Source organism: Rattus norvegicus, chromosome 3 (assembly GCF_036323735.1).
Source record: "Rattus norvegicus strain BN/NHsdMcwi chromosome 3, GRCr8, whole genome shotgun sequence".
NCBI lineage: Eukaryota > Metazoa > Chordata > Mammalia > Rodentia > Muridae > Rattus > Rattus norvegicus.
In genome coordinates, this window is record NC_086021.1 from 131,866,945 (window position 1) to 131,881,169 (window position 14,225).

Genomic DNA, 14,225 nt, shown 5'->3' on the forward strand with positions numbered 1-14,225 from the left:
TCATCTGTTGGTCAGAGTGACCATAAAATCACTCCCTGAGACATTGGCTGCACAAGATGCAGAGAATGTCAAATGCTTAGCCCCCCACAAGGTATGTCATGTTGTCAAAGGCTCAGAGTACTCTGTAGAAAGGAGAGAGAGTGTGGAGGTTTCGACATCTTGAAAATAGAATAGGAAGAAAAGCTTCAAAAGAAAACATGTGGCCATTATGAGCTCTCAATCACAAAGGATGCCCTCACCGTGTCTACACTAATATGGACCCACTATCAACAGCAAGACAAGGAGACAGGAGAAACCCAGGAGCCCTACACCTCACAGCTGAACTATCGCCTATGTATAGATTCCAGAAAGAGGGAACAATTGTCTTCCACTATGTGCCTACTGCCAACCCCACCAAGCTCTGGTGCATAGATTTCATTCAGTGGTCATATGGATGCCCCTGGTTAAACTAAATGTGTCATACAGGAAAAAACAATCGAATCAGAAAAGTAACAGGTGGAGAGGGTAATCTTATAGGAGTGGGATGGAAAGAGAAAATGGGAAGGAGGGAGGGATCAGAACTCATTAAATATGAGTGTAAATTTTTCAAAGAACTGACAATAAAAAACCAAAAAATTTTAAAAGAAATGAATTGCTTCATTGAAGCTCTTGAACTTGTCCTCATTACTCCCCTCCCCTTTTATTTTGTTGCAGGGGCTCAGCCTTTTCTTGCCATTAATTTAGAAGCTGCACAGCGATTCATACAAACTGAATTTGCATTAGATATTTAGTGAACGTACATGATTCTTGAGGCATATTCGTACTTGTAAACAGTAGGCTTAGGCCAGAGTCTCTGCAGACTCAGTTTCTGAGAGTCATTCATTCTCTCTCTCTCTCTCTCTCTCTCTCTCTCTCTCTCTCTCTCTCTCTCTCTCTGTGTGTGTGTGTGTATGTGTGTAAAATTTTTGCAATGTTTGCAGAGATATAATGAAATATTTTGAACTTGAGTTTAAATACCAGCTTATGCATTGACCTTATACTCACAGGATAAAGAAATTTTTATCAAGTATTTTTCAGTGCAGCTGATTTGAACTATGACATCACAGAAAGGCGGGTATGTAATCTGCCACCCTGTAAATGCTCCAAAAGTCTCAAGTTTAGAGCACATCTGAATTCAGACTTCTGTATCAGGGATACTAAACCTATTCTTGCTTTTTTTATCTGTGCTTTAATTCTCACGTAATGTAGGCCTATTTCTTAATCATAAATGTGTATATATTGTGCATATCTAATAAGAGTCTTTCAGTTTACCCATTCTGCATTACCATTCTATACATTTAAAATTGTTCACAATAAATGCTATGGCCAGGGTGTCAAATTGAATCTAATCAAGAATTAACTAGTCTGCCTTATAACTAAGTCACAATGACACTCCCTGATAAAATATTTCAGTAGAAAGTTGATATAAATTTAATGTAAAAAGCTAAAACTCCTCTAGATATTTTAAAAGCCAGGCAGATCACTTAATTTGTTTGATTAATACATTTGCTAGCATACAACAACAAATTAATACATTTAATTTACATGTGACTTGATTAATTTATTTTCTTTATTTTTAATCATATCTTAAATTATAGATACTTAAAATCATTTAAACAGAATCATCTTTGGATTTTATTAACGTTTGGATGGTTATAGAAAATCAAAACAACCAAGACTCTGGTGAACTAGGTTCAGAGGGAGTCTAAGTCACTGGGAAGGTCTATGTCATTGATGAAATTGAAGCCGCAGCTTCAGTCTCTGTAAGGGCCCTTCCCATAGTCCCATCTCTGCTTGCTTTAATATCAAAATGTTAGAAAAATCCTTGCTCAAGAAAACCTAGCCTGGTTATCTTCAAAAGTCTCTGAAGATTCTCAATATAGCAACATCTTCTATTGACAGATTTATATATTTGTTTTTTCTCAGTTTCACTTCACTTGAAATGTGGTTGAATCTACCAATTGGCACAGGAGGACAGACACCATGGAGTCATCATGCCTTCCTATTTGAGGATTTGAGCATACAATGCAGCTACAAGCATGCAAGATAGTTAATTGTCTCAAAAGTCTTTCAACTGTTTACATACAGATCTTAAACAACACCCATCATATGCATACCTGACGTTTTCATGAAATACACTTACCTAAACCATAGCATCTCATGATTTTTTGTACAAATGCTCACTCTGGCATAATCCGAACACCATTGCAAAGGACAAAATGAATAGGGTAAGGACAGAGGTGGTTTTGTCAGACCAGTACAATAGGAGAAATGTAATGAGAAAATGAGTGGGCCTCTTGTTTTCCCGATGTAGGTAAACTCAGAAATTATCCACTGGTCTTATAGACTCACAGGAAGGATAAAGACATGTGGCATATAGGCATGCACCGAGGCAGGTGATGGACTTAGCTATTCCCAAGAGAGGGGAGTTTTGAACTTTTGCCATGTGTTGGAAGCACACACCAGGTAAAGACTGAAGGCTGGATTTTTTTTCCCTTGTGTAGAGAAAGAGTGGTATTGGTTCCTGTACAACTCAGGGGAGGATAAACACCAAGAATGAACAAAATAGAGAAGAAACAGGGTGTCCAGGGTTCGTGTTAGTACTGTTTCTGTGAAATCATCTTTTGAAAGGTGCTGACAAAGGAGAAGTTGGCTTAGAGTCCTAGAGACAAGGTGTTTCAAAGGAAGGTGCCTAAGAAGAAAGAAAACCATAACAGTTCCCAGCTGAAAGGTTATTGCTATAGTCACTTCACTTTGATCAAAAATAATATCAAAAAAGGTTATTTTTGATGCAACAACTGTAATTCCTCCTGTCTGGTTGTCCTTAACCAGTGCTCTGGGAGGTGGTCATTTGTAATGAACTCTGAAGTGTTTCCTACGTGCTGTGGCAGGCAGAGAGGTGGGGGGTCTTTAAAAGGAATGTCAAGGTAGACTTCTAAATGCCTTTAACAAATAGGAGGCCAGACTTCACTTCACCTACAATATCTACAGGGTTAGGGGAATTTCTCCTTTACCAATATTTCCATAGTCTCTAAGACTCATTGCCTTGTAACATCGGGCCTTCCTTACTTCCTGTAGCAATTTGGAACTGCTCCCCCCACCAAGCCCCAATGACTTACATGTAAAAGGTTTGGTTCCCAGCCTGATGGCACAATTCAAAGTTGGTACAAACTTTATGTAAGGTGGGACCTAGGTAGGATGTTATGTCATTGTAGGTGTATCCTTAAAGGAGATAGTGGGGTCCTGGCTTGCTCTCGTCTCTCCTTGCTTCTCAGCCACCATGAGTTAAATAACTGTGCTCTCTGCCGTAATGTATGGTGGTGCCACAGACACCAAGCACGGAGCCAACTAACTGCACACTGAATTTTAGAGGAAAGCAAAGTGTTCGCTTTACCCATGATTCCGAGTGTTAGTGCCTCAAGAACGACCTACCCCTTCTGAACTGCTCAGAATACTCTGTCATTATGCCTCGAAAAGGTAGGACTGCAGATGTCCAGGCCTGTCACATAGAGGGTGATGTCTGCTCTCTTCAGCATTAACGGTAATCGTGATTATCCAGGTCAGGCTGCATCAACATGTTAGGAGGACCTAAGGAAGGATAAAAATCAATAGTCATGCTGGCCCTGTTGCAGGCCTAATGAGTAGATGGAAGGTGAAAGCCCTTCCTTAAGCGAGCAATCCTTCTTGAGAATGGTGCTGAATCAACACATGTAATTTCTGTTTGTTCATTTACTGTGGGCTTTAGCCATAATTCTGTTCTTAACCAGAAAATATGTTGCTCTCTCTCTGCATCAGAATGTAAGCCTGTTCTACACTGAAGCACTTAGCCACCTTTTCAATGTTGTTCGGTTGTAAATTAATGAACAGTATTTTTCCTAATCACAGTTGCGATCAGTGTATTAACAGGAAAGCAAGCTAAGGAGCAAAAATCTTAAGGTGAAATAGCTTCAGTCAGCTCTGGCTCCGGGATCGTCATGTCACCGTAAAGTACAACTGTTACTGAAACCATAATAATTGACTGTCAGAGGGAAAGAAGACGGACACACTAGAGGACAGGCTCTTTGTGGTGGCTGGCCTACCTGCTGTTTTTCTCACACTCGGAGCATCTTTTTGGTATGAGAGGGAGAAGCTGAAGGTCACTGAGCCCTTTGCAGAAGGGACCATGGACCCCAAGGCTGAGAAGCAGCCCATGCTGGGAGGCCCACAAAGCCCCTTTTATTGCTGTGTGGGCAGCTACGACTTGCATTTCATTGAGAACGTTGCCTCACACATCACAGCAGCAATTAAAAGGAAAGAAAGGAAACATCCGCTTGCTTGTTTAAGATGGTCAACAAAAGAAGGGAAGCAATGTTTGAAAAAAGGAGGAAGGTCTGTAGAATCAAACCTCCATCCTGTAAAGCCTCGCAAAGGAAAGAGGCAAGCTAGGGAAGGGCCTTTCCCATCTACCAAAATGTGTGTTTGTTAACCAGTATATAAAGAAATGAAATTTTGGTTCACTTGCCATAGTGTTAATTTCAAAATAAATTGAATACAATGTACTTAATTTCTCAGGCTGTTCCTCCAGGGCACAGTTCTATTTGTGAGCTCAATGAATAGATAATAACAAATCTAAGTTGATGGGAAATAGCAGCACGGAGCTTAGAGGAGTGGAAAAGGAATCGGAAAGTTAGGCAGGACAAAGAAACTACATGGGAAAAACAGAATTAATAGGAACAAGAGGGCTGAGGTTTCAGAAATCCTACATATGTACAACTTTGGAAGGAGCCATCCACCTGCCTCACTTCGGGGATGCCCCAGCTCCAGTAACAGTCTCAGTAGGATTGTCACCTATTTCCTCTGGACCATTCATGGTAATTAGGACAACTGAAGATGTACCATTCTGAAGCTGCAGGTGGATTTGTCTGGGAAGAGGACATCGTTCTTAACTGCACTCATTGCCAGCAGACAGCAGGTATACAAACAGAGCCAGGATGCCTTGTAAGCTGAATCCACTAGGGAGGGAGATATGACTCTCTGAAATGGGTGAGGGTGAAGAAGGCTGCCGATATAGATACAGTTGGCAGCCTGTGAGTCAGACAAAGGAAGCTATTCTAAAACTCAAAGACATCCACTCCTGATAGCAGATATGGGTCGTTCTGTGAGAAAACCACTAATGGACCTGGGGTTCCAGAGTCAGGTATTACAAGAGGCTTCACACTTTGCCACACTCTCTGAGACCAGGAGGCTCATCAGCCTCGGACAGTACAGTTATCATGCCCGAGAGACAGGATTGCGAATGTTGATCAGCATAGCTGATGTTACTCACAGCCATTCTCCATGCTTACCTTTTGTCATTGAAAACCTGAAAACCCCCATGATACTGGTATTTTCATCCATCCCAGTTCTGCAAAAAGTGCCATTGAACTTACATTTGTCCTGGTTGCAAGCCTGAGACTACCTGGGTCATAACCTTTCCTTTTTCTGGCAGGGAAGCCCTGTCTGCCTTTATGCCATAAATTGCATGGTAATAAGTGTGCTTGGCATCCTCTTCTTTAAACACAAGGAATTGGTATGCAGACGCAAGCGTGCACTCACTGAAAACAGAACACTGGCTAATATTGACACAACTGTTGTTCAGAATGTCATGAGGACCACCTTCCCCCCACACCTTGAATAATGGCTTTACTGACTTTGTATAGAAACTTGCCTTGCCTGTGCTACTTGTTTGAGAGAGGATTTCTCTGTGTGGTAGAGTTTGGCCCATGAGAGGGGCAGGTGGACGAGTCCTGTGTGAATGTGTATTAACATGAGCATGGCCATGTCAAGGATCCCCAGTGCATCAGACCCATGGGCAAGCCTTCCTCTGGTCCATGTGCTGATGTTTTCAGTATGTGCAGAAAGTGAATAAAGCTTCCTCCTTCCACATGTTTACAGCCTGAGACTGCTTCCCATGTCCTGTTCAACTGCAAATAATAACCCTACCATTTAGTTGTATACAATAAGCTTACCTCTTCTATTCAACCAATAAAACAGGTCCACTGAGTTTGGGGGCTACTACTGGTGTATGCCATCAAAGTTCCCATAATCTACCCAATTCTAGCTTCTCTATTCATGTGTCTGTGTCTCTGTTCTTCCTCTATTCTCTTATAATCCCGGTCAGGTAAGTCCATAAAGCTGTGCAGTTCTAGGTGACCCCAAACATGCAATCCTCTTGTTTGAACCTTAGTAATAATAAATTTACAGGCATACACCAACATACCCAGCACTTTTAACAATTTTAAACTCTCTCTCTCTCTCTCTCTCTCTCTCTCTCTCTGTGTGTGTGTGTGTGTGTGTGTTTGTGTGTGTGTGTTTCTCTCCATGTATCTATATCTATCTAGCTTTCTATCTCTATCTATCTATCTATCTATCTATCTATCTATCTATCTATCTATCTATCTATTGCATAGCCCTCTTCACTTCTCTCTGGTAGATGTGTGTATATATACATATATTTGTATGTGTATATATATATATGTATACATATACATAAATACAACCACCAGAGAGATGTGGAGAGGCTTATGCATCTGGCAACAGGTGTACTGGGACATTAACATACTATTTTAAAAAGATAGCTTAGAAATGTCACAAGGTGTAGTGGAATATATGTGTGTATTTATATAAATATATGTATTTGTAGGTATATAAATGGATTTACATACATATATGGATTTACAAAGTTTTGTGTCTGGTTTTCTTTCCTTGACATTGTGAGATTATCTTATTTTCTTAACAGAATATTATATGATGAAAAATGTCAATTATAATATCATATGATTTATTACAATTTATTCAGCCATTCTATTGATAATGGGCATATTAGTAGTTTTTCAATTCTGTTTATTGTGTGTAGTATTGCTATAAACACTCCAGCAAATGTATTTGGATAAATGAATAGACATTTTTGTTGGACAGTCCTAGAGCAGGCATAGATTCAGTTTTTAAATATCTTTAAATGTTCTGTGAACACATGGTCTAGCTCGTTGTCATTAACAGGTGGGGGAAAGGAGGGAGAGCTGTGCTTTGAGCATGTCTTGGACAACACTTTGCTGGGAAGTACTGAAGATGATACTGTGTGCATGGTCCGAAGTCCAATGACCGTTGTTCTCTAAGTTCTCCCCAATGATCAGACTGTCTTTTCCCATCATGTGGTGGACTCCCATCAGCACTTGTGGACAGCAGACTGATCTGCAATCTTATCCTTCCCAACGGACTCGTTGCTAATGTTGTAACTTGCATAATCACTGTGTTTGGTGCTTACAGACCCTTGTTCTAATGCCCGTGTGTTCTCTGGAGTTCACTGGTGCCAAAGGTAACCAGATCCAGACTCTCTCTGTTAGAAAACCCTTCATTGTAGCCCCATGTCCTACCTTATCTCCACCTTCCAGAAACCTGAGGGGCACGACCCCAGTGTGAAGGTTTGGCAGACACACTGAAGGGAAGGAAAAGCATAAGTGTTTATGTGTGTGTGTGCATGTGTGTGTGTGTGTGTGTGTGTGAATTTGTGTGTGAGCATGTATTTGTTTGTGTGTGCGTGTACATGTGTGTACACATATGTGTGTGTGAATTTGTGTGTGAGCATGTACTTGTTTGTGTGTGCATGTACATGTGTGTACACATATGTGTGTGTGAATTTGTGTGTGAGCATGTACTTGTTTGTGTGTGCGTGTACATGTGTGTACACATATATGTGTGTGTACATGTGTGCGTGTGCGTGTGTGAGTGTCTGTGTGTGTATGTGTGTGTGTATCTGTGTGTGTGTGTCTGTGTGTGTGTGGTGTGTGTGTGTGTGTGTGTGTGGTGTGTGTGCGTGTGTGCGTGTGTGTGTGTGCCTGTGCATGGTGGTGCTATCATGAGCCACTAAATTGAAACATCTGAGGAACCGCTCCCTGAATGCCCTGGCAGGTGCCGAGGACTCTAGAGATGGCATGATTGGCAGCACTGCTCTCTGGCCTCCCCGTGTTGCAGCTCACACCTGTTTCCTCCTGCCCGTTCACTGCTCTCCATTTCTTTGGCTACAGAGTTCCTCTTTGATGACCTTCACATTCTACTGGAAATAGCCAGAGAAGTCCTTGAGTCTGTGGGGTCCCAGGAGAGCTCCAAGCCTCATCAAGAGCATATGGGTTAGCTCTCCTGCTGTTGCTTCTGCTTTCCCACAGTGTTAGAAGTGCCCAGCTGGAGGAAATTTAGAGCTCAACCAGAAACACTACATTGAAGCACTTCGATGTGTGTGGGCCTTTCTTCAGCCTGCATTAAATCAGACTCAGCTGGCCTCTTTACCCATCCACAGCTGGCGCATGTAAACCATTGTCAGGCAGCAAGTTCAGTCAGTTGCCCCATACAGGGTCCTTGGCTCTTGGCTTCCTGGTATAGGAAGTCATGGGTCTGTGACACCTGTTTCTATTTGACTTTCTCTTTGTAAGTCCCTCCCTTGATTGAGTGAGCCTCAGCTTCCTTTGCTGGCCAGTGTCCTCTGGCTGGAACCTAAGAATCCCAAAACCCTAGTCATTGTGACTGATATGCCCACCTTTCTCCTCAGATTCATACATACAGCTCAGGGGTTCATACAGTGGTCCTCACCTAATGCAATAATGTGAGGCATCCACCAGAGAGGTTGTGAAGAGCACTATGTATCAGCCTACAGGGGTACTTGACCTCTCTATATGGTGACATTTGAACACTTAGAACCACTAACACACTATTCTAGAAAGGTAGCTTAGAAATGCCATAGGATGCAGAATAACCCCAGCTTAGTGCCAAGTGAACACTGTTGGTACTGTGTCTCCACCGGTTCCCAGCCTCTTTCCTGGTCTCATGCTTGGTATAATCCTCAGTTCTCTCAGTCTGTTCTAGCAAGGACACAGACCTTGTGTCGGCAAGGGTGTGCATCTGTCACACTTGGCTCTAAATCTCCTGTAAATGAGAAACTGCGGGAGGCTTTCTGTGTTCTCTTCTTCACTGATCTAGTAGTAGAAACCATGATCAGTTTCCCAAAACAGTCAATTTCTGTGGCATGGGCCTGAGAGAGCTCAGGGGCACTGCCCCCACTTGTCCTATCGTTGCACCCATTGTTTGCATCCTATGCTTTCAACTCAGTTTCTTTTACTTCCTAGCAAAACTAGGACACGGTTTCTTAAAGTGCAGCGATGCTCCCTTTGTCAACCTGAGCTTTAGAACCTTGCTCCAGGAACTTTTAAATGAACCGTCTTGAAATCATGAAATTAAACCGTCAGTCTTTAGAGCTGATACGCCCGTGCCGTGCTCAGTGTGTCTCCTTTTTCATATTGCATTTGTGATGGGCAGTTCGTTGCATGAATAATAGAATGGCCCTGAATGAATTCCTGTCAGCTCTGCCTAGGGGAGAAGCACAAGGTGAGCCGGATGACTCCGAGTGTGATCCTCTGGCTGTTGACATTACTTTCAAACTTTTCTTCTTTAGGCTGCAGCCCTGCGTATTAAATAAATGATAAACACGCTCTCTCTCACTGGCTGGCTCACTGTTTGAGCTACAAAGAATGCTTCCCAGGTAGCTGAGAGGTTAATATCACTGAATTATGTATTTATTCTGTGTAGTTTAGGTATGCCCACTGTCTGTCTCTCCTCTGATTGCTTTTTTTTTTTCAAAGCCGTCTAACTCTGGATAGAGGAATTAGATAATGGTTAGCAAGGGTAGATTACAAAGATGGACTGTCTTTGGTGAAAGAAAACCAATAAAAGTAGGCAAAAAATATTTGTTTCATTATTGGATTAGGGTGCGTAGTCTGTACTATTAAAAAATAACGGTTGGGAAAAAACAGCTGTTTGGAAAATGAATAAATGGAAGAGGTCTATAGCAGTGTATCACACAGGACACTCCCAACCTGGAGATCTCTTGAAACCCATGCTGGATGCAGGGAAGTGGCTGTTTCCAGCTCCCGTTTCTTTCTTTTTCACATAGAGAGGGAGCAGGAGAGAGCATTGTGGAAGACAAGTTTGTGAGAGTCACTTCTTTCCCTCTACCATGTATGTTTCCTGCTCAAATTCAGCTCTGCAGACTTGGTGGCATTCACCTTCAACCAACAAGCCATCTCCCCAGCTTCCTATCCCTTCTTCCTACCACACATGTGCCACAGTCGTCATTCGGATGGGAGACAGATGAACTGAAGAAGGACACTCCTGGTGTGGATGAAAGGAATGGAATTGCCAGCTTTCTGTTAGGCCCCCCTGTGCTTTGAGGAGTCTTCCAAGCATCCCATATTGCAGTGGGAAAATCAATGGGTGTATTCCTTCCCCTCTTCTTTTGTCTCTGTTCTCATCTTACAGTTACCCTCTCCTGTACCAGTTTCTTTGCCTCTTATAATCATTTTGGGTGGCCCTCACAAAAATTAAGGAGGAGCTTAACGGTTGTGCTCACAGATGATAAAAGCCAAGCGCATATCCCCAAGGAACGGGTTCTGTCTTATACCCTAAGAAAATGTGAGCCCTAAGCACACATGTCTGATTAGAATTCTGAACAGGACCATTTAGGTTTCTCAGTATTTATCTTCTTAGTCCTTTAGTCTACTGGTCTGACCTATAAAAACACAAGAACTACACCCCAAGTCTATTGCTCAGACTACAGAGATCTGGTTCCCCACTGCTAGATTGGATTGATTTAGGGACAGATAGTCTAGGAGCTGGATTGCTCACATTAGTTGGTCTAGAAAGTAATTTGTGAATGTTTTGTCTTATTACACTTTTATATTATCCTTAAACTGTCTCTATATATCAATAATTAATATTTTAGACATTAAAAACTGAGGAGATAAAAACAAAAACTTTGAGACATATTAGATACATTAATAGATACATTGATATGTACTTACTGTGTGAGTAAACAAAGGACCGGCATATCCATTCCATTGCCTGAGCCCCTACCTTAAATAGACCATCTCACCATTAAAGTAAACAATGCCTTCATTTATAAATGGAGCAGCATAACTTTCAAAAGATTAAGTCACTTATGACAGACATGAAGTAGTCCGACCAACCAGCCATCACAGTGTCTGTGGTGTTCCCCCATGTTTGAGTCTTAATCTCTCTGAGCATACAATAAAGTGTCCTACTGAGCCTCCCTTACATATAAACTAGTTCCAGACAAGGGACTCTCAGGAAATCTAAGTAGGTCTCCTCTCCTTTAAGAAGAATAGTGACGAAGTCCCACACCCGCGGATCCCGGCCCGCAGCAGCTCTCTGCTCCCAGACCCTGTGAGAGAGAGACCCAACCACCAGGTCAGGTGGGCACTCCTGAGGCTGCAGAGCGGAAGAGACCACCAACACTGCTCACACCTGCCCACATCCCTGGCCCAAGAGGAAACTGTATAAGGCCTCTGGGCTCCCGTGGGGGAGGGCCCAGGAGCGGCAGGACCCCTGCCTGAGAACCTCCGGAACCTGAAGGAAACAGACCAGATAAACAGTTCTCTGCACCCAAATCCCGTGGGAGGGAGAGCTAAACCTTCAGACAGGCAGACAAGCCTGGGAAACCAGAAGAGACTGCTCTCTGTACATACATCTCGGACGCCAGAGGAAAACACCAAAGGCCATCTGGAACCCTGGTGCACTGAAGCTCCCGGAAGGGGCTGAACAGGTATTCCTGGTTGCTGCCGCTGCAGAGAGCCCGTGGGCAGCACCCCACGAGCGAACTTGAGCCTCGGGACCACAGGTAAGACCAACTTTTCTGCTGCAAGAAAGCTGCCTGGTGAACTCAAGACACAGGCCCACAGGAACAGCTGAAGACCTGTAGAGAGGAAAAACTACACGCCCAAAAGCAGAACACTCTGTCCCCATAACTGACTGAAAGAGAGGAAAACAGGTCTACAGCACTCCTGACACACAGGCTTATAGGACAGTCTAGCCACTGTCAGAAATAGCAGAACAAAGTAACACTAGAGATAATTTGATGGTGAGAGGCAAGCACAGGAACACAAGCAACAGAAACCAAGACTACTTGGCATCATCGGAGCCCAATTCTCCCATCAAAACAAACATGGAATATCCAAACACACCAGAAAAGCAAGATCTAGTTTCAAAATCATATTTGATCATGATGCTGGAGGACTTCAAGAAAGACATGAAGAACTCCCTTAGGGAAACACAGGAAAACATTAATAAACAAGTAGAAGCCTACAGAGAGGAATCGCAAAAATCCCTGAAAGAATTCCAGGAAAACACAATCAAACAGTTGAAGGAATTAAAAATGGAAATAGAAGCAATCAAGAAAGAACACATGGAAACAACCCTGGATATAGAAAACCAAAAGAACAGACAAGGAGCTGTAGATACAAGCTTCACCAACAGAATACAAGAGATGGAAGAGAGAATCTCAGGAGCAGAAGATTCCATAGAAATCATTGACTCAACTGTCAAAGATAATGTAAAGCAGAAAAAGCTACTGGTCCAAAACATACAGGAAATCCAGGACTCAATGAGAAGATCAAACCTAAGGATAATAGGTATAGAAGAGAGTGAAGACTCCCAGCTCAAAGGACCAGTAAATATCTTCAACAAAATCATAGAAGAAAATTTCCCTAACCTAAAAAAAGAGATACCCATAGGCATACAAGAAGCTTACAGAACTCCAAATAGATTGGACCAGAAAAGAAACACCTCCCGTCACATAATAGTCAAAACACCAAACGCACAAAATAAAGAAAGAATATTAAAAGCAGTAAGGGAAAAAGGTAAAGTAACATATAAAGGCAGACCTATCAGAATCACACCAGACTTCTCGCCAGAAACTATGAAGGCCAGAAGATCCTGGACTGATGTCATACAGATACTAAGAGAACACAAATGCCAGCCCAGGTTACTGTATCCTGCAAAACTCTCAATAAACATAGATGGAGAAACCAAGATATTCCATGACAAAACCAAATTTACACAATATCTTTCTACAAATCCAGCACTACAAAGGATAATAAATGGTAAAGCCCAACATAAGGAGGCAAGCTATACCCTAGAATAAGCAAGAAACTGATCGTCTTGGCAACAAAACAAAGAGAATGAAAGCACACAAACATAACCTCACATCCAAATATGAATATAACGGGAAGCAATAATCACTATTCCTTAATATCTCTCCACATCAATGGCCTCCACTCCCCAATAAAAAGACATAGATTAACAAACTGGATACGCAACGAGGACCCTGCATTCTGCTGCCTACAGGAAACACACCTCAGAGACAAAGACAGACACTACCTCAGAGTGAAAGGCTGGAAAACAATTTTCCAAGCAAATGGTCAGAAGAAGCAAGCTGGAGTAGCCATTCTAATATCAAATAAAATCAATTTTCAATTAAAAGTCATCAAAAAAGATGAGGAAGGACACTTCATATTCATCAAAGGAAAAATCCACCAAGATGAACTCTCAATCCTAAATATCTATGCCCCAAATACAAGGGCACCTACATATGTATAAGAAACCGTACTAAAGCTCAAAACACACATTGCACCTCACACAATAATAGTGGGAGATTTCAACACCCCACTCTCATCAATGGACAGATCATGGAAACAGAAATTGAACAGAGATGTCGACAGACTAAGAGAAGTCATGAGCCAAATGGACTTAACGGATATTTATAGAACATTCTATCCTAAAGCAAAAGGATATATCTTCTTCTCAGCTCCTCATGGTACTTTCTCCAAAATTGACCATATAATTGGTCAAAAAACGGGCCTCAACAGGTACAGAAAGATAGAAATAATCCCATGCGTGCTATCGGACCACCACAGCCTAAAACTGGTCTTCAATAACAATCAAGGAAGAATGCCCACATATACTTGGAAATTGAACAATGCTCTACTCAATGATAACCTGGTCAAGGAAGAAATAAAGAAAGAAATTAAAAACTTTTTAGAATTTAATGAAAATGAAGGAACAACATACCCAAACTTATGGGACACAATGAAAGCTGTGCTAAGAGGAAAACTCATAGCGCTGAGTGCCTGCAGAAAGAAACAGGAAAGAGCATATGTCAGCAGCTTGACAGCACACCTAAAAGCTCTAGAACAAAAAGAAGCAAATACACCCAGGAGGAGTAGAAGGCAGGAAATAATCAAACTCAGAGCTGAAATCAACCAAGTAGAAACAAAAAGGACCATAGAAAGAATCAACAGAACCAAAAGTTGGTTCTTTGAGAAAATCAACAAGATAGATAAACCCTT

General features: G+C 42.0%; 1 protein-coding gene and 1 long non-coding RNA gene across 2 annotated transcripts in view; one reads left to right on the top strand and one right to left on the bottom strand.

Annotated features, from left to right (window-relative positions):
• Nucleotides 1–14,225, top strand: part of Sema6d (semaphorin 6D) — a 592,899-nt gene that overhangs the window by 65,265 nt on the left and 513,409 nt on the right. The gene's annotated exons all lie outside the window — the stretch shown is intronic.
• LOC134486432 (uncharacterized) overlaps nucleotides 1,646–14,225 on the bottom strand; it is a 35,464-nt gene continuing 22,884 nt past the window's right edge. Inside the window, exon 2 of the long non-coding RNA XR_010065348.1 lies at nucleotides 1,646–3,606. This is a non-coding gene — a long non-coding RNA (uncharacterized LOC134486432). The remainder of the gene's footprint in view (nucleotides 3,607–14,225) is intronic.